General features: G+C 62.6%; 21 non-coding genes across 21 annotated transcripts; all 21 read right to left on the bottom strand.

Annotated features, from left to right (window-relative positions):
* Positions 1-76: 76 nt before the first annotated feature.
* LOC148818211 (U2 spliceosomal RNA) lies at positions 77-268 on the bottom strand. Its single transcript, XR_016094569.1, has one exon. It is a non-coding gene; the product is annotated as a U2 spliceosomal RNA (small nuclear RNA).
* Positions 269-1135: 867 nt separating this feature from the next.
* LOC148818210 (U2 spliceosomal RNA) lies at positions 1136-1326 on the bottom strand. The gene has a single exon (XR_016094540.1). It is a non-coding gene; the product is annotated as a U2 spliceosomal RNA (small nuclear RNA).
* Positions 1327-2157: 831 nt separating this feature from the next.
* On the bottom strand, positions 2158-2348 carry LOC148818209 (U2 spliceosomal RNA). Its single transcript, XR_016094539.1, has one exon. It is a non-coding gene; the product is annotated as a U2 spliceosomal RNA (small nuclear RNA).
* Positions 2349-3183: 835 nt separating this feature from the next.
* On the bottom strand, positions 3184-3374 carry LOC148818208 (U2 spliceosomal RNA). The gene has a single exon (XR_016094538.1). It is a non-coding gene; the product is annotated as a U2 spliceosomal RNA (small nuclear RNA).
* An 835-nt stretch (positions 3375-4209) lies between these two features.
* LOC148818207 (U2 spliceosomal RNA) lies at positions 4210-4400 on the bottom strand. Its single transcript, XR_016094537.1, has one exon. It is a non-coding gene; the product is annotated as a U2 spliceosomal RNA (small nuclear RNA).
* An 835-nt stretch (positions 4401-5235) lies between these two features.
* On the bottom strand, positions 5236-5426 carry LOC148818206 (U2 spliceosomal RNA). The gene has a single exon (XR_016094536.1). It is a non-coding gene; the product is annotated as a U2 spliceosomal RNA (small nuclear RNA).
* Positions 5427-6264: 838 nt separating this feature from the next.
* Positions 6265-6455, bottom strand: LOC148818205 (U2 spliceosomal RNA). The gene has a single exon (XR_016094535.1). It is a non-coding gene; the product is annotated as a U2 spliceosomal RNA (small nuclear RNA).
* An 833-nt stretch (positions 6456-7288) lies between these two features.
* On the bottom strand, positions 7289-7479 carry LOC148818204 (U2 spliceosomal RNA). The gene has a single exon (XR_016094534.1). It is a non-coding gene; the product is annotated as a U2 spliceosomal RNA (small nuclear RNA).
* An 835-nt stretch (positions 7480-8314) lies between these two features.
* Positions 8315-8505, bottom strand: LOC148818203 (U2 spliceosomal RNA). Its single transcript, XR_016094533.1, has one exon. It is a non-coding gene; the product is annotated as a U2 spliceosomal RNA (small nuclear RNA).
* Positions 8506-9338: 833 nt separating this feature from the next.
* Positions 9339-9529, bottom strand: LOC148818202 (U2 spliceosomal RNA). Its single transcript, XR_016094532.1, has one exon. It is a non-coding gene; the product is annotated as a U2 spliceosomal RNA (small nuclear RNA).
* An 833-nt stretch (positions 9530-10362) lies between these two features.
* LOC148818201 (U2 spliceosomal RNA) lies at positions 10363-10553 on the bottom strand. The gene has a single exon (XR_016094531.1). It is a non-coding gene; the product is annotated as a U2 spliceosomal RNA (small nuclear RNA).
* An 835-nt stretch (positions 10554-11388) lies between these two features.
* LOC148818200 (U2 spliceosomal RNA) lies at positions 11389-11579 on the bottom strand. The gene has a single exon (XR_016094530.1). It is a non-coding gene; the product is annotated as a U2 spliceosomal RNA (small nuclear RNA).
* An 835-nt stretch (positions 11580-12414) lies between these two features.
* Positions 12415-12605, bottom strand: LOC148818199 (U2 spliceosomal RNA). Its single transcript, XR_016094529.1, has one exon. It is a non-coding gene; the product is annotated as a U2 spliceosomal RNA (small nuclear RNA).
* An 837-nt stretch (positions 12606-13442) lies between these two features.
* LOC148818198 (U2 spliceosomal RNA) lies at positions 13443-13633 on the bottom strand. The gene has a single exon (XR_016094528.1). It is a non-coding gene; the product is annotated as a U2 spliceosomal RNA (small nuclear RNA).
* Positions 13634-14464: 831 nt separating this feature from the next.
* On the bottom strand, positions 14465-14655 carry LOC148818197 (U2 spliceosomal RNA). Its single transcript, XR_016094527.1, has one exon. It is a non-coding gene; the product is annotated as a U2 spliceosomal RNA (small nuclear RNA).
* Positions 14656-15490: 835 nt separating this feature from the next.
* On the bottom strand, positions 15491-15681 carry LOC148818196 (U2 spliceosomal RNA). Its single transcript, XR_016094526.1, has one exon. It is a non-coding gene; the product is annotated as a U2 spliceosomal RNA (small nuclear RNA).
* Positions 15682-16516: 835 nt separating this feature from the next.
* Positions 16517-16707, bottom strand: LOC148818195 (U2 spliceosomal RNA). Its single transcript, XR_016094525.1, has one exon. It is a non-coding gene; the product is annotated as a U2 spliceosomal RNA (small nuclear RNA).
* Positions 16708-17542: 835 nt separating this feature from the next.
* LOC148818194 (U2 spliceosomal RNA) lies at positions 17543-17733 on the bottom strand. Its single transcript, XR_016094524.1, has one exon. It is a non-coding gene; the product is annotated as a U2 spliceosomal RNA (small nuclear RNA).
* Positions 17734-18568: 835 nt separating this feature from the next.
* On the bottom strand, positions 18569-18759 carry LOC148818193 (U2 spliceosomal RNA). The gene has a single exon (XR_016094523.1). It is a non-coding gene; the product is annotated as a U2 spliceosomal RNA (small nuclear RNA).
* An 836-nt stretch (positions 18760-19595) lies between these two features.
* LOC148818192 (U2 spliceosomal RNA) lies at positions 19596-19786 on the bottom strand. The gene has a single exon (XR_016094522.1). It is a non-coding gene; the product is annotated as a U2 spliceosomal RNA (small nuclear RNA).
* An 832-nt stretch (positions 19787-20618) lies between these two features.
* Positions 20619-20809, bottom strand: LOC148818191 (U2 spliceosomal RNA). Its single transcript, XR_016094521.1, has one exon. It is a non-coding gene; the product is annotated as a U2 spliceosomal RNA (small nuclear RNA).
* Between the last annotated feature and the right edge of the window lie 598 nt (positions 20810-21407).

Genomic DNA, 21407 nt, shown 5'->3' with positions numbered 1-21407 from the left:
ACGAGACCGGAGAGGAAGGAGCTCCGGTCCACCTCGCTTGCTTGCTAGCTACGTCTGTCTTTTCACCGCTGAGAGAAGGTAGTGCACCGTTCCCGGAGGAGGCGCTGCAATACCGGGCCGATGCGTGGAGAGGACGGAGCAAGCTCCTGATCCAGCTCCCTGTTCCAAAAATCCGTTTAATATGTGGTCCCGATGGGGGACGTATCAGATATTAAACTGATAAGAACAGATACTACACTTGATCTTAGCCAAAAGGCCGAGAAGCGATACCCCCAAAGGCGCGGACCGACGCGCGGGCGTTCCGCTGGCGCACAGTGGCGCAGGCCGACTCTCCTCTGGAGCCCGGGACCCGCGCAGCTGCCGGCCTCCCTGCAGCCAGAGGCCTGCCGCCGGACTCTGCTCCCCCTCTCTCTTGCCTGCCTGCCTGCCTTCCTGCCAGTCCCGGGCGGGGGCCCTGCTCTTTGATCTTCTGTCAACGGCCCGACAACGACCGCAGCCGCGGGGGGCGCCAGCCGCCCGGCCTCCTTAGCTTAGGCCCCTCCCACCGGCAGCAGCTGTGCCCAACCAGCTGCAAGCGAAAGCGGACCGCCAGCACCTGCGGGCAGAGGCAAGGGGCAGCTCTCTCTCTCGGGAGGGACGGGGACGCGCGCGCACACACACACGCCTGCCTGCCTGCCTGCCTGCCTGCCTGCGGAAAAAAAAGAAAGAAAAGGTGTATATACTAAGTTTTTTGGAGGGAAAACGCCCGGCTGTCGAAAGGGGCCCGCCTGCAAGGACGGGGCACACACACACACACACACACACACACACACACACACACACACACACACACACAAGCCACGCCTGCCTCCCAGGGAAAAGGAGGAAAAAACTAAGTTTTTTGGAGGGAAAACGCACGGGAGCCGAAAAGGGGGCCGGCCTGCTGGCCGAGAGAGTCGAGGCGCGGGAAAGCGCACGGAGGGAGCACGGGAACGGGGAGGGGGAGAGAGAGACACAGAGGCACAGAGACACACGGATGGACGAGAGACGAGACCGGAGAGGAAGGAGCTCCGGTCCACCTCGCTTGCTTGCTAGCTACGTCTGTCTTTTCACCGCTGAGAGAAGGTAGTGCACCGTTCCCGGAGGCGCTGAGAGAAGGTAGTGCACCGTTCCCGGAGGCGCTGCAATACCGGGCCGATGCGTGGAGAGGACGGAGCAAGCTCCTGATCCAGCTCCCTGTTCCAAAAATCCGTTTAATATGTGGTCCCCCGATGGGGGACGTATCAGATATTAAACTGATAAGAACAGATACTACACTTGATCTTAGCCAAAAGGCCGAGAAGCGATACCCCCAAAGGCGCGGACCGACGCGCGGGCGTTCCGCTGGCGCACAGTGGCGCAGGCCGACTCTCCTCTGGAGCCCGGGACCCGCGCAGCTGCCGGCCTCCCTGCAGCCAGAGGCCTGCCGCCGGACTCTGCTCCCCCTCTCTCTTGCCTGCCTGCCTGCCTTCCTGCCAGTCCCGGGCGGGGGCCCTGCTCTTTGATCTTCTGTCAACGGCCCGACAACGACCGCAGCCGCGGGGGGCGCCAGCCGCCCGGCCTCCTTAGCTTAGGCCCCTCCCACCGGCAGCAGCTGTGCCCAACCAGCTGCAAGCGAAAGCGGACCGCCAGCACCTGCGGGCAGAGGCAAGGGGCAGCTCTCTCTCTCGGGAGGGACGGGGACGCGCGCGCACACACACGCCTGCCTGCCTGCCTGCCTGCCTGCCTGCGGAAAAAAAAGAAAGAAAAGGTGTATATACTAAGTTTTTTGGAGGGAAAACGCCCGGCTGTCGAAAGGGGCCCGCCTGCAAGGACGGGGACACACACACACACACACACACACACACACACACACACACACACACACACACAAGCCACGCCTGCCTCCCAGGGAAAAGGAGGAAAAAACTAAGTTTTTTGGAGGGAAAACGCACGGGAGCCGAAAAGGGGGCCGGCCTGCTGGCCGAGAGAGTCGAGGCGCGGGAAAGCGCACGGAGGGAGCACGGGAACGGGGAGGGGGAGAGAGAGACACAGAGGCACAGAGACACACGGATGGACGAGAGACGAGACCGGAGAGGAAGGAGCTCCGGTCCACCTCGCTTGCTTGCTAGCTACGTCTGTCTTTTCACCGCTGAGAGAAGGTAGTGCACCGTTCCCGGAGGCGCTGCAATACCGGGCCGATGCGTGGAGAGGACGGAGCAAGCTCCTGATCCAGCTCCCTGTTCCAAAAATCCGTTTAATATGTGGTCCCCCGATGGGGGACGTATCAGATATTAAACTGATAAGAACAGATACTACACTTGATCTTAGCCAAAAGGCCGAGAAGCGATACCCCCAAAGGCGCGGACCGACGCGCGGGCGTTCCGCTGGCGCACAGTGGCGCAGGCCGACTCTCCTCTGGAGCCCGGGACCCGCGCAGCTGCCGGCCTCCCTGCAGCCAGAGGCCTGCCGCCGGACTCTGCTCCCCCTCTCTCTTGCCTGCCTGCCTGCCTTCCTGCCAGTCCCGGGCGGGGGCCCTGCTCTTTGATCTTCTGTCAACGGCCCGACAACGACCGCAGCCGCGGGGGGCGCCAGCCGCCCGGCCTCCTTAGCTTAGGCCCCTCCCACCGGCAGCAGCTGTGCCCAACCAGCTGCAAGCGAAAGCGGACCGCCAGCACCTGCGGGCAGAGGCAAGGGGCAGCTCTCTCTCTCGGGAGGGACGGGGACGCGCGCGCACACACACACGCCTGCCTGCCTGCCTGCCTGCCTGCCTGCGGAAAAAAAAGAAAGAAAAGGTGTATATACTAAGTTTTTTGGAGGGAAAACGCCCGGCTGTCGAAAGGGGCCCGCCTGCAAGGACGGGGACACACACACACACACACACACACACACACACACACACACACACACACACACACACGCCACGCCTGCCTCCCAGGGAAAAGGAGGAAAAAACTAAGTTTTTTGGAGGGAAAACGCACGGGAGCCGAAAAGGGGGCCGGCCTGCTGGCCGAGAGAGTCGAGGCGCGGGAAAGCGCACGGAGGGAGCACGGGAACGGGGAGGGGGAGAGAGAGACACAGAGGCACAGAGACACACGGATGGACGAGAGACGAGACCGGAGAGGAAGGAGCTCCGGTCCACCTCGCTTGCTTGCTAGCTACGTCTGTCTTTTCACCGCTGAGAGAAGGTAGTGCACCGTTCCCGGAGGCGCTGCAATACCGGGCCGATGCGTGGAGAGGACGGAGCAAGCTCCTGATCCAGCTCCCTGTTCCAAAAATCCGTTTAATATGTGGTCCCCCGATGGGGGACGTATCAGATATTAAACTGATAAGAACAGATACTACACTTGATCTTAGCCAAAAGGCCGAGAAGCGATACCCCCAAAGGCGCGGACCGACGCGCGGGCGTTCCGCTGGCGCACAGTGGCGCAGGCCGACTCTCCTCTGGAGCCCGGGACCCGCGCAGCTGCCGGCCTCCCTGCAGCCAGAGGCCTGCCGCCGGACTCTGCTCCCCCTCTCTCTTGCCTGCCTGCCTGCCTTCCTGCCAGTCCCGGGCGGGGGCCCTGCTCTTTGATCTTCTGTCAACGGCCCGACAACGACCGCAGCCGCGGGGGGCGCCAGCCGCCCGGCCTCCTTAGCTTAGGCCCCTCCCACCGGCAGCAGCTGTGCCCAACCAGCTGCAAGCGAAAGCGGACCGCCAGCACCTGCGGGCAGAGGCAAGGGGCAGCTCTCTCTCTCGGGAGGGACGGGGACGCGCGCGCACACACACACGCCTGCCTGCCTGCCTGCCTGCCTGCCTGCGGAAAAAAAAGAAAGAAAAGGTGTATATACTAAGTTTTTTGGAGGGAAAACGCCCGGCTGTCGAAAGGGGCCCGCCTGCAAGGACGGGGACACACACACACACACACACACACACACACACACACACACACACACACACACACAAGCCACGCCTGCCTCCCAGGGAAAAGGAGGAAAAAACTAAGTTTTTTGGAGGGAAAACGCACGGGAGCCGAAAAGGGGGCCGGCCTGCTGGCCGAGAGAGTCGAGGCGCGGGAAAGCGCACGGAGGGAGCACGGGAACGGGGAGGGGGAGAGAGAGACACAGAGGCACAGAGACACACGGATGGACGAGAGACGAGACCGGAGAGGAAGGAGCTCCGGTCCACCTCGCTTGCTTGCTAGCTACGTCTGTCTTTTCACCGCTGAGAGAAGGTAGTGCACCGTTCCCGGAGGCGCTGCAATACCGGGCCGATGCGTGGAGAGGACGGAGCAAGCTCCTGATCCAGCTCCCTGTTCCAAAAATCCGTTTAATATGTGGTCCCCCGATGGGGGACGTATCAGATATTAAACTGATAAGAACAGATACTACACTTGATCTTAGCCAAAAGGCCGAGAAGCGATACCCCCAAAGGCGCGGACCGACGCGCGGGCGTTCCGCTGGCGCACAGTGGCGCAGGCCGACTCTCCTCTGGAGCCCGGGACCCGCGCAGCTGCCGGCCTCCCTGCAGCCAGAGGCCTGCCGCCGGACTCTGCTCCCCCTCTCTCTTGCCTGCCTGCCTGCCTTCCTGCCAGTCCCGGGCGGGGGCCCTGCTCTTTGATCTTCTGTCAACGGCCCGACAACGACCGCAGCCGCGGGGGGCGCCAGCCGCCCGGCCTCCTTAGCTTAGGCCCCTCCCACCGGCAGCAGCTGTGCCCAACCAGCTGCAAGCGAAAGCGGACCGCCAGCACCTGCGGGCAGAGGCAAGGGGCAGCTCTCTCTCTCGGGAGGGACGGGGACGCGCGCGCACACACACACGCCTGCCTGCCTGCCTGCCTGCCTGCCTGCGGAAAAAAAAGAAAGAAAAGGTGTATATACTAAGTTTTTTGGAGGGAAAACGCCCGGCTGTCGAAAGGGGCCCGCCTGCAAGGACGGGGACACACACACACACACACACACACACACACACACACACACACACACACACACACAAGCCACGCCTGCCTCCCAGGGAAAAGGAGGAAAAAACTAAGTTTTTTGGAGGGAAAACGCACGGGAGCCGAAAAGGGGGCCGGCCTGCTGGCCGAGAGAGTCGAGGCGCGGGAAAGCGCACGGAGGGAGCACGGGAACGGGGAGGGGGAGAGAGAGACACAGAGGCACAGAGACACACGGATGGACGAGAGACGAGACCGGAGAGGAAGGAGCTCCGGTCCACCTCGCTTGCTTGCTAGCTACGTCTGTCTTTTCACCGCTGAGAGAAGGTAGTGCACCGTTCCCGGAGGCGCTGCAATACCGGGCCGATGCGTGGAGAGGACGGAGCAAGCTCCTGATCCAGCTCCCTGTTCCAAAAATCCGTTTAATATGTGGTCCCCCGATGGGGGACGTATCAGATATTAAACTGATAAGAACAGATACTACACTTGATCTTAGCCAAAAGGCCGAGAAGCGATACCCCCAAAGGCGCGGACCGACGCGCGGGCGTTCCGCTGGCGCACAGTGGCGCAGGCCGACTCTCCTCTGGAGCCCGGGACCCGCGCAGCTGCCGGCCTCCCTGCAGCCAGAGGCCTGCCGCCGGACTCTGCTCCCCCTCTCTCTTGCCTGCCTGCCTGCCTTCCTGCCAGTCCCGGGCGGGGGCCCTGCTCTTTGATCTTCTGTCAACGGCCCGACAACGACCGCAGCCGCGGGGGGCGCCAGCCGCCCGGCCTCCTTAGCTTAGGCCCCTCCCACCGGCAGCAGCTGTGCCCAACCAGCTGCAAGCGAAAGCGGACCGCCAGCACCTGCGGGCAGAGGCAAGGGGCAGCTCTCTCTCTCGGGAGGGACGGGGACGCGCGCGCACACACACACGCCTGCCTGCCTGCCTGCCTGCCTGCCTGCGGAAAAAAAAGAAAGAAAAGGTGTATATACTAAGTTTTTTGGAGGGAAAACGCCCGGCTGTCGAAAGGGGCCCGCCTGCAAGGACGGGGACACACACACACACACACACACACACACACACACACACACACACACACACACACACACACACACAACTGCCTCCCAGGGAAAAGGAGGAAAAAACTAAGTTTTTTGGAGGGAAAACGCACGGGAGCCGAAAAGGGGGCCGGCCTGCTGGCCGAGAGAGTCGAGGCGCGGGAAAGCGCACGGAGGGAGCACGGGAACGGGGAGGGGGAGAGAGAGACACAGAGGCACAGAGACACACGGATGGACGAGAGACGAGACCGGAGAGGAAGGAGCTCCGGTCCACCTCGCTTGCTTGCTAGCTACGTCTGTCTTTTCACCGCTGAGAGAAGGTAGTGCACCGTTCCCGGAGGCGCTGCAATACCGGGCCGATGCGTGGAGAGGACGGAGCAAGCTCCTGATCCAGCTCCCTGTTCCAAAAATCCGTTTAATATGTGGTCCCCCGATGGGGGACGTATCAGATATTAAACTGATAAGAACAGATACTACACTTGATCTTAGCCAAAAGGCCGAGAAGCGATACCCCCAAAGGCGCGGACCGACGCGCGGGCGTTCCGCTGGCGCACAGTGGCGCAGGCCGACTCTCCTCTGGAGCCCGGGACCCGCGCAGCTGCCGGCCTCCCTGCAGCCAGAGGCCTGCCGCCGGACTCTGCTCCCCCTCTCTCTTGCCTGCCTGCCTGCCTTCCTGCCAGTCCCGGGCGGGGGCCCTGCTCTTTGATCTTCTGTCAACGGCCCGACAACGACCGCAGCCGCGGGGGGCGCCAGCCGCCCGGCCTCCTTAGCTTAGGCCCCTCCCACCGGCAGCAGCTGTGCCCAACCAGCTGCAAGCGAAAGCGGACCGCCAGCACCTGCGGGCAGAGGCAAGGGGCAGCTCTCTCTCTCGGGAGGGACGGGGACGCGCGCGCACACACACACGCCTGCCTGCCTGCCTGCCTGCCTGCCTGCGGAAAAAAAAGAAAGAAAAGGTGTATATACTAAGTTTTTTGGAGGGAAAACGCCCGGCTGTCGAAAGGGGCCCGCCTGCAAGGACGGGGACACACACACACACACACACACACACACACACACACACACACACACACACACACGCCACGCCTGCCTCCCAGGGAAAAGGAGGAAAAAACTAAGTTTTTTGGAGGGAAAACGCACGGGAGCCGAAAAGGGGGCCGGCCTGCTGGCCGAGAGAGTCGAGGCGCGGGAAAGCGCACGGAGGGAGCACGGGAACGGGGAGGGGGAGAGAGAGACACAGAGGCACAGAGACACACGGATGGACGAGAGACGAGACCGGAGAGGAAGGAGCTCCGGTCCACCTCGCTTGCTTGCTAGCTACGTCTGTCTTTTCACCGCTGAGAGAAGGTAGTGCACCGTTCCCGGAGGCGCTGCAATACCGGGCCGATGCGTGGAGAGGACGGAGCAAGCTCCTGATCCAGCTCCCTGTTCCAAAAATCCGTTTAATATGTGGTCCCCCGATGGGGGACGTATCAGATATTAAACTGATAAGAACAGATACTACACTTGATCTTAGCCAAAAGGCCGAGAAGCGATACCCCCAAAGGCGCGGACCGACGCGCGGGCGTTCCGCTGGCGCACAGTGGCGCAGGCCGACTCTCCTCTGGAGCCCGGGACCCGCGCAGCTGCCGGCCTCCCTGCAGCCAGAGGCCTGCCGCCGGACTCTGCTCCCCCTCTCTCTTGCCTGCCTGCCTGCCTTCCTGCCAGTCCCGGGCGGGGGCCCTGCTCTTTGATCTTCTGTCAACGGCCCGACAACGACCGCAGCCGCGGGGGGCGCCAGCCGCCCGGCCTCCTTAGCTTAGGCCCCTCCCACCGGCAGCAGCTGTGCCCAACCAGCTGCAAGCGAAAGCGGACCGCCAGCACCTGCGGGCAGAGGCAAGGGGCAGCTCTCTCTCTCGGGAGGGACGGGGACGCGCGCGCACACACACACGCCTGCCTGCCTGCCTGCCTGCCTGCCTGCGGAAAAAAAAGAAAGAAAAGGTGTATATACTAAGTTTTTTGGAGGGAAAACGCCCGGCTGTCGAAAGGGGCCCGCCTGCAAGGACGGGGACACACACACACACACACACACACACACACACACACACACACACACACACACACAAGCCACGCCTGCCTCCCAGGGAAAAGGAGGAAAAAACTAAGTTTTTTGGAGGGAAAACGCACGGGAGCCGAAAAGGGGGCCGGCCTGCTGGCCGAGAGAGTCGAGGCGCGGGAAAGCGCACGGAGGGAGCACGGGAACGGGGAGGGGGAGAGAGAGACACAGAGGCACAGAGACACACGGATGGACGAGAGACGAGACCGGAGAGGAAGGAGCTCCGGTCCACCTCGCTTGCTTGCTAGCTACGTCTGTCTTTTCACCGCTGAGAGAAGGTAGTGCACCGTTCCCGGAGGCGCTGCAATACCGGGCCGATGCGTGGAGAGGACGGAGCAAGCTCCTGATCCAGCTCCCTGTTCCAAAAATCCGTTTAATATGTGGTCCCCCGATGGGGGACGTATCAGATATTAAACTGATAAGAACAGATACTACACTTGATCTTAGCCAAAAGGCCGAGAAGCGATACCCCCAAAGGCGCGGACCGACGCGCGGGCGTTCCGCTGGCGCACAGTGGCGCAGGCCGACTCTCCTCTGGAGCCCGGGACCCGCGCAGCTGCCGGCCTCCCTGCAGCCAGAGGCCTGCCGCCGGACTCTGCTCCCCCTCTCTCTTGCCTGCCTGCCTGCCTTCCTGCCAGTCCCGGGCGGGGGCCCTGCTCTTTGATCTTCTGTCAACGGCCCGACAACGACCGCAGCCGCGGGGGGCGCCAGCCGCCCGGCCTCCTTAGCTTAGGCCCCTCCCACCGGCAGCAGCTGTGCCCAACCAGCTGCAAGCGAAAGCGGACCGCCAGCACCTGCGGGCAGAGGCAAGGGGCAGCTCTCTCTCTCGGGAGGGACGGGGACGCGCGCGCACACACACACGCCTGCCTGCCTGCCTGCCTGCCTGCCTGCGGAAAAAAAAGAAAGAAAAGGTGTATATACTAAGTTTTTTGGAGGGAAAACGCCCGGCTGTCGAAAGGGGCCCGCCTGCAAGGACGGGGACACACACACACACACACACACACACACACACACACACACACACACACACACACGCCACGCCTGCCTCCCAGGGAAAAGGAGGAAAAAACTAAGTTTTTTGGAGGGAAAACGCACGGGAGCCGAAAAGGGGGCCGGCCTGCTGGCCGAGAGAGTCGAGGCGCGGGAAAGCGCACGGAGGGAGCACGGGAACGGGGAGGGGGAGAGAGAGACACAGAGGCACAGAGACACACGGATGGACGAGAGACGAGACCGGAGAGGAAGGAGCTCCGGTCCACCTCGCTTGCTTGCTAGCTACGTCTGTCTTTTCACCGCTGAGAGAAGGTAGTGCACCGTTCCCGGAGGCGCTGCAATACCGGGCCGATGCGTGGAGAGGACGGAGCAAGCTCCTGATCCAGCTCCCTGTTCCAAAAATCCGTTTAATATGTGGTCCCCCGATGGGGGACGTATCAGATATTAAACTGATAAGAACAGATACTACACTTGATCTTAGCCAAAAGGCCGAGAAGCGATACCCCCAAAGGCGCGGACCGACGCGCGGGCGTTCCGCTGGCGCACAGTGGCGCAGGCCGACTCTCCTCTGGAGCCCGGGACCCGCGCAGCTGCCGGCCTCCCTGCAGCCAGAGGCCTGCCGCCGGACTCTGCTCCCCCTCTCTCTTGCCTGCCTGCCTGCCTTCCTGCCAGTCCCGGGCGGGGGCCCTGCTCTTTGATCTTCTGTCAACGGCCCGACAACGACCGCAGCCGCGGGGGGCGCCAGCCGCCCGGCCTCCTTAGCTTAGGCCCCTCCCACCGGCAGCAGCTGTGCCCAACCAGCTGCAAGCGAAAGCGGACCGCCAGCACCTGCGGGCAGAGGCAAGGGGCAGCTCTCTCTCTCGGGAGGGACGGGGACGCGCGCGCACACACACACGCCTGCCTGCCTGCCTGCCTGCCTGCCTGCGGAAAAAAAAGAAAGAAAAGGTGTATATACTAAGTTTTTTGGAGGGAAAACGCCCGGCTGTCGAAAGGGGCCCGCCTGCAAGGACGGGGACACACACACACACACACACACACACACACACACACACACACACACACACACACGCCACGCCTGCCTCCCAGGGAAAAGGAGGAAAAAACTAAGTTTTTTGGAGGGAAAACGCACGGGAGCCGAAAAGGGGGCCGGCCTGCTGGCCGAGAGAGTCGAGGCGCGGGAAAGCGCACGGAGGGAGCACGGGAACGGGGAGGGGGAGAGAGAGACACAGAGGCACAGAGACACACGGATGGACGAGAGACGAGACCGGAGAGGAAGGAGCTCCGGTCCACCTCGCTTGCTTGCTAGCTACGTCTGTCTTTTCACCGCTGAGAGAAGGTAGTGCACCGTTCCCGGAGGCGCTGCAATACCGGGCCGATGCGTGGAGAGGACGGAGCAAGCTCCTGATCCAGCTCCCTGTTCCAAAAATCCGTTTAATATGTGGTCCCCCGATGGGGGACGTATCAGATATTAAACTGATAAGAACAGATACTACACTTGATCTTAGCCAAAAGGCCGAGAAGCGATACCCCCAAAGGCGCGGACCGACGCGCGGGCGTTCCGCTGGCGCACAGTGGCGCAGGCCGACTCTCCTCTGGAGCCCGGGACCCGCGCAGCTGCCGGCCTCCCTGCAGCCAGAGGCCTGCCGCCGGACTCTGCTCCCCCTCTCTCTTGCCTGCCTGCCTGCCTTCCTGCCAGTCCCGGGCGGGGGCCCTGCTCTTTGATCTTCTGTCAACGGCCCGACAACGACCGCAGCCGCGGGGGGCGCCAGCCGCCCGGCCTCCTTAGCTTAGGCCCCTCCCACCGGCAGCAGCTGTGCCCAACCAGCTGCAAGCGAAAGCGGACCGCCAGCACCTGCGGGCAGAGGCAAGGGGCAGCTCTCTCTCTCGGGAGGGACGGGGACGCGCGCGCACACACACACGCCTGCCTGCCTGCCTGCCTGCCTGCCTGCGGAAAAAAAAGAAAGAAAAGGTGTATATACTAAGTTTTTTGGAGGGAAAACGCCCGGCTGTCGAAAGGGGCCCGCCTGCAAGGACGGGGACACACACACACACACACACACACACACACACACACACACACACACACACACACAAGCCACGCCTGCCTCCCAGGGAAAAGGAGGAAAAAACTAAGTTTTTTGGAGGGAAAACGCACGGGAGCCGAAAAGGGGGCCGGCCTGCTGGCCGAGAGAGTCGAGGCGCGGGAAAGCGCACGGAGGGAGCACGGGAACGGGGAGGGGGAGAGAGAGACACAGAGGCACAGAGACACACGGATGGACGAGAGACGAGACCGGAGAGGAAGGAGCTCCGGTCCACCTCGCTTGCTTGCTAGCTACGTCTGTCTTTTCACCGCTGAGAGAAGGTAGTGCACCGTTCCCGGAGGCGCTGCAATACCGGGCCGATGCGTGGAGAGGACGGAGCAAGCTCCTGATCCAGCTCCCTGTTCCAAAAATCCGTTTAATATGTGGTCCCCCGATGGGGGACGTATCAGATATTAAACTGATAAGAACAGATACTACACTTGATCTTAGCCAAAAGGCCGAGAAGCGATACCCCCAAAGGCGCGGACCGACGCGCGGGCGTTCCGCTGGCGCACAGTGGCGCAGGCCGACTCTCCTCTGGAGCCCGGGACCCGCGCAGCTGCCGGCCTCCCTGCAGCCAGAGGCCTGCCGCCGGACTCTGCTCCCCCTCTCTCTTGCCTGCCTGCCTGCCTTCCTGCCAGTCCCGGGCGGGGGCCCTGCTCTTTGATCTTCTGTCAACGGCCCGACAACGACCGCAGCCGCGGGGGGCGCCAGCCGCCCGGCCTCCTTAGCTTAGGCCCCTCCCACCGGCAGCAGCTGTGCCCAACCAGCTGCAAGCGAAAGCGGACCGCCAGCACCTGCGGGCAGAGGCAAGGGGCAGCTCTCTCTCTCGGGAGGGACGGGGACGCGCGCGCACACACACACGCCTGCCTGCCTGCCTGCCTGCCTGCCTGCGGAAAAAAAAGAAAGAAAAGGTGTATATACTAAGTTTTTTGGAGGGAAAACGCCCGGCTGTCGAAAGGGGCCCGCCTGCAAGGACGGGGACACACACACACACACACACACACACACACACACACACACACACACACACACACAAGCCACGCCTGCCTCCCAGGGAAAAGGAGGAAAAAACTAAGTTTTTTGGAGGGAAAACGCACGGGAGCCGAAAAGGGGGCCGGCCTGCTGGCCGAGAGAGTCGAGGCGCGGGAAAGCGCACGGAGGGAGCACGGGAACGGGGAGGGGGAGAGAGAGACACAGAGGCACAGAGACACACGGATGGACGAGAGACGAGACCGGAGAGGAAGGAGCTCCGGTCCACCTCGCTTGCTTGCTAGCTACGTCTGTCTTTTCACCGCTGAGAGAAGGTAGTGCACCGTTCCCGGAGGCGCTGCAATACCGGGCCGATGCGTGGAGAGGACGGAGCAAGCTCCTGATCCAGCTCCCTGTTCCAAAAATCCGTTTAATATGTGGTCCCCCGATGGGGGACGTATCAGATATTAAACTGATAAGAACAGATACTACACTTGATCTTAGCCAAAAGGCCGAGAAGCGATACCCCCAAAGGCGCGGACCGACGCGCGGGCGTTCCGCTGGCGCACAGTGGCGCAGGCCGACTCTCCTCTGGAGCCCGGGACCCGCGCAGCTGCCGGCCTCCCTGCAGCCAGAGGCCTGCCGCCGGACTCTGCTCCCCCTCTCTCTTGCCTGCCTGCCTGCCTTCCTGCCAGTCCCGGGCGGGGGCCCTGCTCTTTGATCTTCTGTCAACGGCCCGACAACGACCGCAGCCGCGGGGGGCGCCAGCCGCCCGGCCTCCTTAGCTTAGGCCCCTCCCACCGGCAGCAGCTGTGCCCAACCAGCTGCAAGCGAAAGCGGACCGCCAGCACCTGCGGGCAGAGGCAAGGGGCAGCTCTCTCTCTCGGGAGGGACGGGGACGCGCGCGCACACACACACGCCTGCCTGCCTGCCTGCCTGCCTGCCTGCGGAAAAAAAAGAAAGAAAAGGTGTATATACTAAGTTTTTTGGAGGGAAAACGCCCGGCTGTCGAAAGGGGCCCGCCTGCAAGGACGGGGACACACACACACACACACACACACACACACACACACACACACACACACACACACACAAGCCACGCCTGCCTCCCAGGGAAAAGGAGGAAAAAACTAAGTTTTTTGGAGGGAAAACGCACGGGAGCCGAAAAGGGGGCCGGCCTGCTGGCCGAGAGAGTCGAGGCGCGGGAAAGCGCACGGAGGGAGCACGGGAACGGGGAGGGGGAGAGAGAGACACAGAGGCACAGAGACACACGGATGGACGAGAGACGAGACCGGAGAGGAAGGAGCTCCGGTCCACCTCGCTTGCTTGCTAGCTACGTCTGTCTTTTCACCGCTGAGAGAAGGTAGTGCACCGTTCCCGGAGGCGCTGCAATACCGGGCCGATGCGTGGAGAGGACGGAGCAAGCTCCTGATCCAGCTCCCTGTTCCAAAAATCCGTTTAATATGTGGTCCCCCGATGGGGGACGTATCAGATATTAAACTGATAAGAACAGATACTACACTTGATCTTAGCCAAAAGGCCGAGAAGCGATACCCCCAAAGGCGCGGACCGACGCGCGGGCGTTCCGCTGGCGCACAGTGGCGCAGGCCGACTCTCCTCTGGAGCCCGGGACCCGCGCAGCTGCCGGCCTCCCTGCAGCCAGAGGCCTGCCGCCGGACTCTGCTCCCCCTCTCTCTTGCCTGCCTGCCTGCCTTCCTGCCAGTCCCGGGCGGGGGCCCTGCTCTTTGATCTTCTGTCAACGGCCCGACAACGACCGCAGCCGCGGGGGGCGCCAGCCGCCCGGCCTCCTTAGCTTAGGCCCCTCCCACCGGCAGCAGCTGTGCCCAACCAGCTGCAAGCGAAAGCGGACCGCCAGCACCTGCGGGCAGAGGCAAGGGGCAGCTCTCTCTCTCGGGAGGGACGGGGACGCGCGCGCACACACACACGCCTGCCTGCCTGCCTGCCTGCCTGCCTGCGGAAAAAAAAGAAAGAAAAGGTGTATATACTAAGTTTTTTGGAGGGAAAACGCCCGGCTGTCGAAAGGGGCCCCTGCAAGGACGGGGACACACACACACACACACACACACACACACACACACACACACACACACACACAAGCCACGCCTGCCTCCCAGGGAAAAGGAGGAAAAAACTAAGTTTTTTGGAGGGAAAACGCACGGGAGCCGAAAAGGGGGCCGGCCTGCTGGCCGAGAGAGTCGAGGCGCGGGAAAGCGCACGGAGGGAGCACGGGAACGGGGAGGGGGAGAGAGAGACACAGAGGCACAGAGACACACGGATGGACGAGAGACGAGACCGGAGAGGAAGGAGCTCCGGTCCACCTCGCTTGCTTGCTAGCTACGTCTGTCTTTTCACCGCTGAGAGAAGGTAGTGCACCGTTCCCGGAGGCGCTGCAATACCGGGCCGATGCGTGGAGAGGACGGAGCAAGCTCCTGATCCAGCTCCCTGTTCCAAAAATCCGTTTAATATGTGGTCCCCCGATGGGGGACGTATCAGATATTAAACTGATAAGAACAGATACTACACTTGATCTTAGCCAAAAGGCCGAGAAGCGATACCCCCAAAGGCGCGGACCGACGCGCGGGCGTTCCGCTGGCGCACAGTGGCGCAGGCCGACTCTCCTCTGGAGCCCGGGACCCGCGCAGCTGCCGGCCTCCCTGCAGCCAGAGGCCTGCCGCCGGACTCTGCTCCCCCTCTCTCTTGCCTGCCTGCCTGCCTTCCTGCCAGTCCCGGGCGGGGGCCCTGCTCTTTGATCTTCTGTCAACGGCCCGACAACGACCGCAGCCGCGGGGGGCGCCAGCCGCCCGGCCTCCTTAGCTTAGGCCCCTCCCACCGGCAGCAGCTGTGCCCAACCAGCTGCAAGCGAAAGCGGACCGCCAGCACCTGCGGGCAGAGGCAAGGGGCAGCTCTCTCTCTCGGGAGGGACGGGGACGCGCGCGCACACACACACGCCTGCCTGCCTGCCTGCCTGCCTGCCTGCGGAAAAAAAAGAAAGAAAAGGTGTATATACTAAGTTTTTTGGAGGGAAAACGCCCGGCTGTCGAAAGGGGCCCGCCTGCAAGGACGGGGACACACACACACACACACACACACACACACACACACACACACACACACACACACAAGCCACGCCTGCCTCCCAGGGAAAAGGAGGAAAAAACTAAGTTTTTTGGAGGGAAAACGCACGGGAGCCGAAAAGGGGGCCGGCCTGCTGGCCGAGAGAGTCGAGGCGCGGGAAAGCGCACGGAGGGAGCACGGGAACGGGGAGGGGGAGAGAGAGACACAGAGGCACAGAGACACACGGATGGACGAGAGACGAGACCGGAGAGGAAGGAGCTCCGGTCCACCTCGCTTGCTTGCTAGCTACGTCTGTCTTTTCACCGCTGAGAGAAGGTAGTGCACCGTTCCCGGAGGCGCTGCAATACCGGGCCGATGCGTGGAGAGGACGGAGCAAGCTCCTGATCCAGCTCCCTGTTCCAAAAATCCGTTTAATATGTGGTCCCCCGATGGGGGACGTATCAGATATTAAACTGATAAGAACAGATACTACACTTGATCTTAGCCAAAAGGCCGAGAAGCGATACCCCCAAAGGCGCGGACCGACGCGCGGGCGTTCCGCTGGCGCACAGTGGCGCAGGCCGACTCTCCTCTGGAGCCCGGGACCCGCGCAGCTGCCGGCCTCCCTGCAGCCAGAGGCCTGCCGCCGGACTCTGCTCCCCCTCTCTCTTGCCTGCCTGCCTGCCTTCCTGCCAGTCCCGGGCGGGGGCCCTGCTCTTTGATCTTCTGTCAACGGCCCGACAACGACCGCAGCCGCGGGGGGCGCCAGCCGCCCGGCCTCCTTAGCTTAGGCCCCTCCCACCGGCAGCAGCTGTGCCCAACCAGCTGCAAGCGAAAGCGGACCGCCAGCACCTGCGGGCAGAGGCAAGGGGCAGCTCTCTCTCTCGGGAGGGACGGGGACGCGCGCGCACACACACACGCCTGCCTGCCTGCCTGCCTGCCTGCCTGCGGAAAAAAAAGAAAGAAAAGGTGTATATACTAAGTTTTTTGGAGGGAAAACGCCCGGCTGTCGAAAGGGGCCCGCCTGCAAGGACGGGGACACACACACACACACACACACACACACACACACACACACACACACACACACACAAGCCACGCCTGCCTCCCAGGGAAAAGGAGGAAAAAACTAAGTTTTTTGGAGGGAAAACGCACGGGAGCCGAAAAGGGGGCCGGCCTGCTGGCCGAGAGAGTCGAGGCGCGGGAAAGCGCACGGAGGGAGCACGGGAACGGGGAGGGGGAGAGAGAGACACAGAGGCACAGAGACACACGGATGGACGAGAGACGAGACCGGAGAGGAAGGAGCTCCGGTCCACCTCGCTTGCTTGCTAGCTACGTCTGTCTTTTCACCGCTGAGAGAAGGTAGTGCACCGTTCCCGGAGGCGCTGCAATACCGGGCCGATGCGTGGAGAGGACGGAGCAAGCTCCTGATCCAGCTCCCTGTTCCAAAAATCCGTTTAATATGTGGTCCCCCGATGGGGGACGTATCAGATATTAAACTGATAAGAACAGATACTACACTTGATCTTAGCCAAAAGGCCGAGAAGCGATACCCCCAAAGGCGCGGACCGACGCGCGGGCGTTCCGCTGGCGCACAGTGGCGCAGGCCGACTCTCCTCTGGAGCCCGGGACCCGCGCAGCTGCCGGCCTCCCTGCAGCCAGAGGCCTGCCGCCGGACTCTGCTCCCCCTCTCTCTTGCCTGCCTGCCTGCCTTCCTGCCAGTCCCGGGCGGGGGCCCTGCTCTTTGATCTTCTGTCAACGGCCCGACAACGACCGCAGCCGCGGGGGGCGCCAGCCGCCCGGCCTCCTTAGCTTAGGCCCCTCCCACCGGCAGCAGCTGTGCCCAACCAGCTGCAAGCGAAAGCGGACCGCCAGCACCTGCGGGCAGAGGCAAGGGGCAGCTCTCTCTCTCGGGAGGGACGGGGACGCGCGCGCACACACACACGCCTGCCTGCCTGCCTGCCTGCCTGCCTGCGGAAAAAAAAGAAAGAAAAGGTGTATATACTAAGTTTTTTGGAGGGAAAACGCCCGGCTGTCGAAAGGGGCCCGCCTGCAAGGACGGGGACACACACACACACACACACACACACACACACACACACACACACACACACACACAAGCCACGCCTGCCTCCCAGGGAAAAGGAGGAAAAAACTAAGTTTTTTGGAGGGAAAACGCACGGGAGCCGAAAAGGGGGCCGGCCTGCTGGCCGAGAGAGTCGAGGCGCGGGAAAGCGCACGGAGGGAGCACGGGAACGGGGAGGGGGAGAGAGAGACACAGAGGCACAGAGACACACGGATGGACGAGAGACGAGACCGGAGAGGAAGGAGCTCCGGTCCACCTCGCTTGCTTGCTAGCTACGTCTGTCTTTTCACCGCTGAGAGAAGGTAGTGCACCGTTCCCGGAGGCGCTGCAATACCGGGCCGATGCGTGGAGAGGACGGAGCAAGCTCCTGATCCAGCTCCCTGTTCCAAAAATCCGTTTAATATGTGGTCCCCCGATGGGGGACGTATCAGATATTAAACTGATAAGAACAGATACTACACTTGATCTTAGCCAAAAGGCCGAGAAGCGATACCCCCAAAGGCGCGGACCGACGCGCGGGCGTTCCGCTGGCGCACAGTGGCGCAGGCCGACTCTCCTCTGGAGCCCGGGACCCGCGCAGCTGCCGGCCTCCCTGCAGCCAGAGGCCTGCCGCCGGACTCTGCTCCCCCTCTCTCTTGCCTGCCTGCCTGCCTTCCTGCCAGTCCCGGGCGGGGGCCCTGCTCTTTGATCTTCTGTCAACGGCCCGACAACGACCGCAGCCGCGGGGGGCGCCAGCCGCCCGGCCTCCTTAGCTTAGGCCCCTCCCACCGGCAGCAGCTGTGCCCAACCAGCTGCAAGCGAAAGCGGACCGCCAGCACCTGCGGGCAGAGGCAAGGGGCAGCTCTCTCTCTCGGGAGGGACGGGGACGCGCGCGCACACACACACGCCTGCCTGCCTGCCTGCCTGCCTGCCTGCGGAAAAAAAAGAAAGAAAAGGTGTATATACTAAGTTTTTTGGAGGGAAAACGCCCGGCTGTCGAAAGGGGCCCGCCTGCAAGGACGGGGACACACACACACACACACACACACACACACACACACACACACACACACACACACAAGCCACGCCTGCCTCCCAGGGAAAAGGAGGAAAAAACTAAGTTTTTTGGAGGGAAAACGCACGGGAGCCGAAAAGGGGGCCGGCCTGCTGGCCGAGAGAGTCGAGGCGCGGGAAAGCGCACGGAGGGAGCACGGGAACGGGGAGGGGGAGAGAGAGACACAGAGGCACAGAGACACACGGATGGACGAGAGACGAGACCGGAGAGGAAGGAGCTCCGGTCCACCTCGCTTGCTTGCTAGCTACGTCTGTCTTTTCACCGCTGAGAGAAGGTAGTGCACCGTTCCCGGAGGCGCTGCAATACCGGGCCGATGCGTGGAGAGGACGGAGCAAGCTCCTGATCCAGCTCCCTGTTCCAAAAATCCGTTTAATATGTGGTCCCCCGATGGGGGACGTATCAGATATTAAACTGATAAGAACAGATACTACACTTGATCTTAGCCAAAAGGCCGAGAAGCGATACCCCCAAAGGCGCGGACCGACGCGCGGGCGTTCCGCTGGCGCACAGTGGCGCAGGCCGACTCTCCTCTGGAGCCCGGGACCCGCGCAGCTGCCGGCCTCCCTGCAGCCAGAGGCCTGCCGCCGGACTCTGCTCCCCCTCTCTCTTGCCTGCCTGCCTGCCTTCCTGCCAGTCCCGGGCGGGGGCCCTGCTCTTTGATCTTCTGTCAACGGCCCGACAACGACCGCAGCCGCGGGGGGCGCCAGCCGCCCGGCCTCCTTTTAGCTTAGGCCCCTCCCACCGGCAGCAGCTGTGCCCAACCAGCTGCAAGCGAAAGCGGACCGCCAGCACCTGCGGGCAGAGGCAAGGGGCAGCTCTCTCTCTCGGGAGGGACGGGGACGCGCGCGCACACACACACGCCTGCCTGCCTGCCTGCCTGCCTGCCTGCGGAAAAAAAAGAAAGAAAAGGTGTATATACTAAGTTTTTTGGAGGGAAAACGCCCGGCTGTCGAAAGGGGCCCGCCTGCAAGGACGGGGACACACACACACACACACACACACACACACACACACACACACACACACACACACAGCCACGCCTGCCTCCCAGGGAAAAGGAGGAAAAAACTAAGTTTTTTGGAGGGAAAACGCACGGGAGCCGAAAAGGGGGCCGGCCTGCTGGCCGAGAGAGTCGAGGCGCGGGAAAGCGCACGGAGGGAGCACGGGAACGGGGAGGGGGAGAGAGAGACACAGAGGCACAGAGACACACGGATGGACGAGAGACGAGACCGGAGAGGAAGGAGCTCCGGTCCACCTCGCTTGCTTGCTAGCTACGTCTGTCTTTTCACCGCTGAGAGAAGGTAGTGCACCGTTCCCGGAGGCGCTGCAATACCGGGCCGATGCGTGGAGAGGACGGAGCAAGCTCCTGATCCAGCTCCCTGTTCCAAAAATCCGTTTAATATGTGGTCCCCCGATGGGGGACGTATCAGATATTAAACTGATAAGAACAGATACTACACTTGATCTTAGCCAAAAGGCCGAGAAGCGATACCCCCAAAGGCGCGGACCGACGCGCGGGCGTTCCGCTGGCGCACAGTGGCGCAGGCCGACTCTCCTCTGGAGCCCGGGACCCGCGCAGCTGCCGGCCTCCCTGCAGCCAGAGGCCTGCCGCCGGACTCTGCTCCCCCTCTCTCTTGCCTGCCTGCCTGCCTTCCTGCCAGTCCCGGGCGGGGGCCCTGCTCTTTGATCTTCTGTCAACGGCCCGACAACGACCGCAGCCGCGGGGGGCGCCAGCCGCCCGGCCTCCTTAGCTTAGGCCCCTCCCACCGGCAGCAGCTGTGCCCAACCAGCTGCAAGCGAAAGCGGACCGCCAGCACCTGCGGGCAGAGGCAAGGGGCAGCTCTCTCTCTCGGGAGGGACGGGGACGCGCGCGCACACACACACGCCTGCCTGCCTGCCTGCCTGCCTGCCTGCGGAAAAAAAAGAAAGAAAAGGTGTATATACTAAGTTTTTTGGAGGGAAAACGCCCGGCTGTCGAAAGGGGCCCGCCTGCAAGGACGGGGACACACACACACACACACACACACACACACACACACACACACACACACACACAGCCACGCCTGCCTCCCAGGGAAAAGGAGGAAAAAACTAAGTTTTTTGGAGGGAAAACGCACGGGAGCCGAAAAGGGGGCCGGCCTGCTGGCCGAGAGAGTCGAGGCGCGGGAAAGCGCACGGAGGGAGCACGGGAACGGGGAGGGGGAGAGAGAGACACAGAGGCACAGAGACACACGGATGGACGAGAGACGAGACCGGAGAGGAAGGAGCTCCGGTCCACCTCGCTTGCTTGCTAGCTACGTCTGTCTTTTCACCGCTGAGAGAAGGTAGTGCACCGTTCCCGGAGGCGCTGCAATACCGGGCCGATGCGTGGAGAGGACGGAGCAAGCTCCTGATCCAGCTCCCTGTTCCAAAAATCCGTTTAATATGTGGTCCCCCGATGGGGGACGTATCAGATATTAAACTGATAAGAACAGATACTACACTTGATCTTAGCCAAAAGGCCGAGAAGCGATACCCCCAAAGGCGCGGACCGACGCGCGGGCGTTCCGCTGGCGCACAGTGGCGCAGGCCGACTCTCCTCTGGAGCCCGGGACCCGCGCAGCTGCCGGCCTCCCTGCAGCCAGAGGCCTGCCGCCGGACTCTGCTCCCCCTCTCTCTTGCCTGCCTGCCTGCCTTCCTGCCAGTCCCGGGCGGGGGCCCTGCTCTTTGATCTTCTGTCAACGGCCCGACAACGACCGCAGCCGCGGGGGGCGCCAGCCGCCCGGCCTCCTTAGCTTAGGCCCCTCCCACCGGCAGCAGCTGTGCCCAACCAGCTGCAAGCGAAAGCGGACCGCCAGCACCTGCGGGCAGAGGCAAGGGGCAGCTCTCTCTCTCGGGAGGGACGGGGACGCGCGCGCACACACACACGCCTGCCTGCCTGCCTGCCTGCCTGCCTGCGGAAAAAAAAGAAAGAAAAGGTGTATATACTAAGTTTTTTGGAGGGAAAACGCCCGGCTGTCGAAAGGGGCCCGCCTGCAAGGACGGGGACACACACACACACACACACACACACACACACACACACACACACACACACACACAAGCCACGCCTGCCTCCCAGGGAAAAGGAGG

This window comes from Atractosteus spatula, chromosome 19, assembly GCF_055471065.1.
Source record: "Atractosteus spatula isolate fAtrSpa1 chromosome 19, fAtrSpa1.hap1, whole genome shotgun sequence".
Classification (NCBI taxonomy): Eukaryota; Metazoa; Chordata; class Actinopteri; order Semionotiformes; family Lepisosteidae; genus Atractosteus; species Atractosteus spatula.
This window is presented reverse-complemented; position numbering and strand designations above follow the sequence as displayed.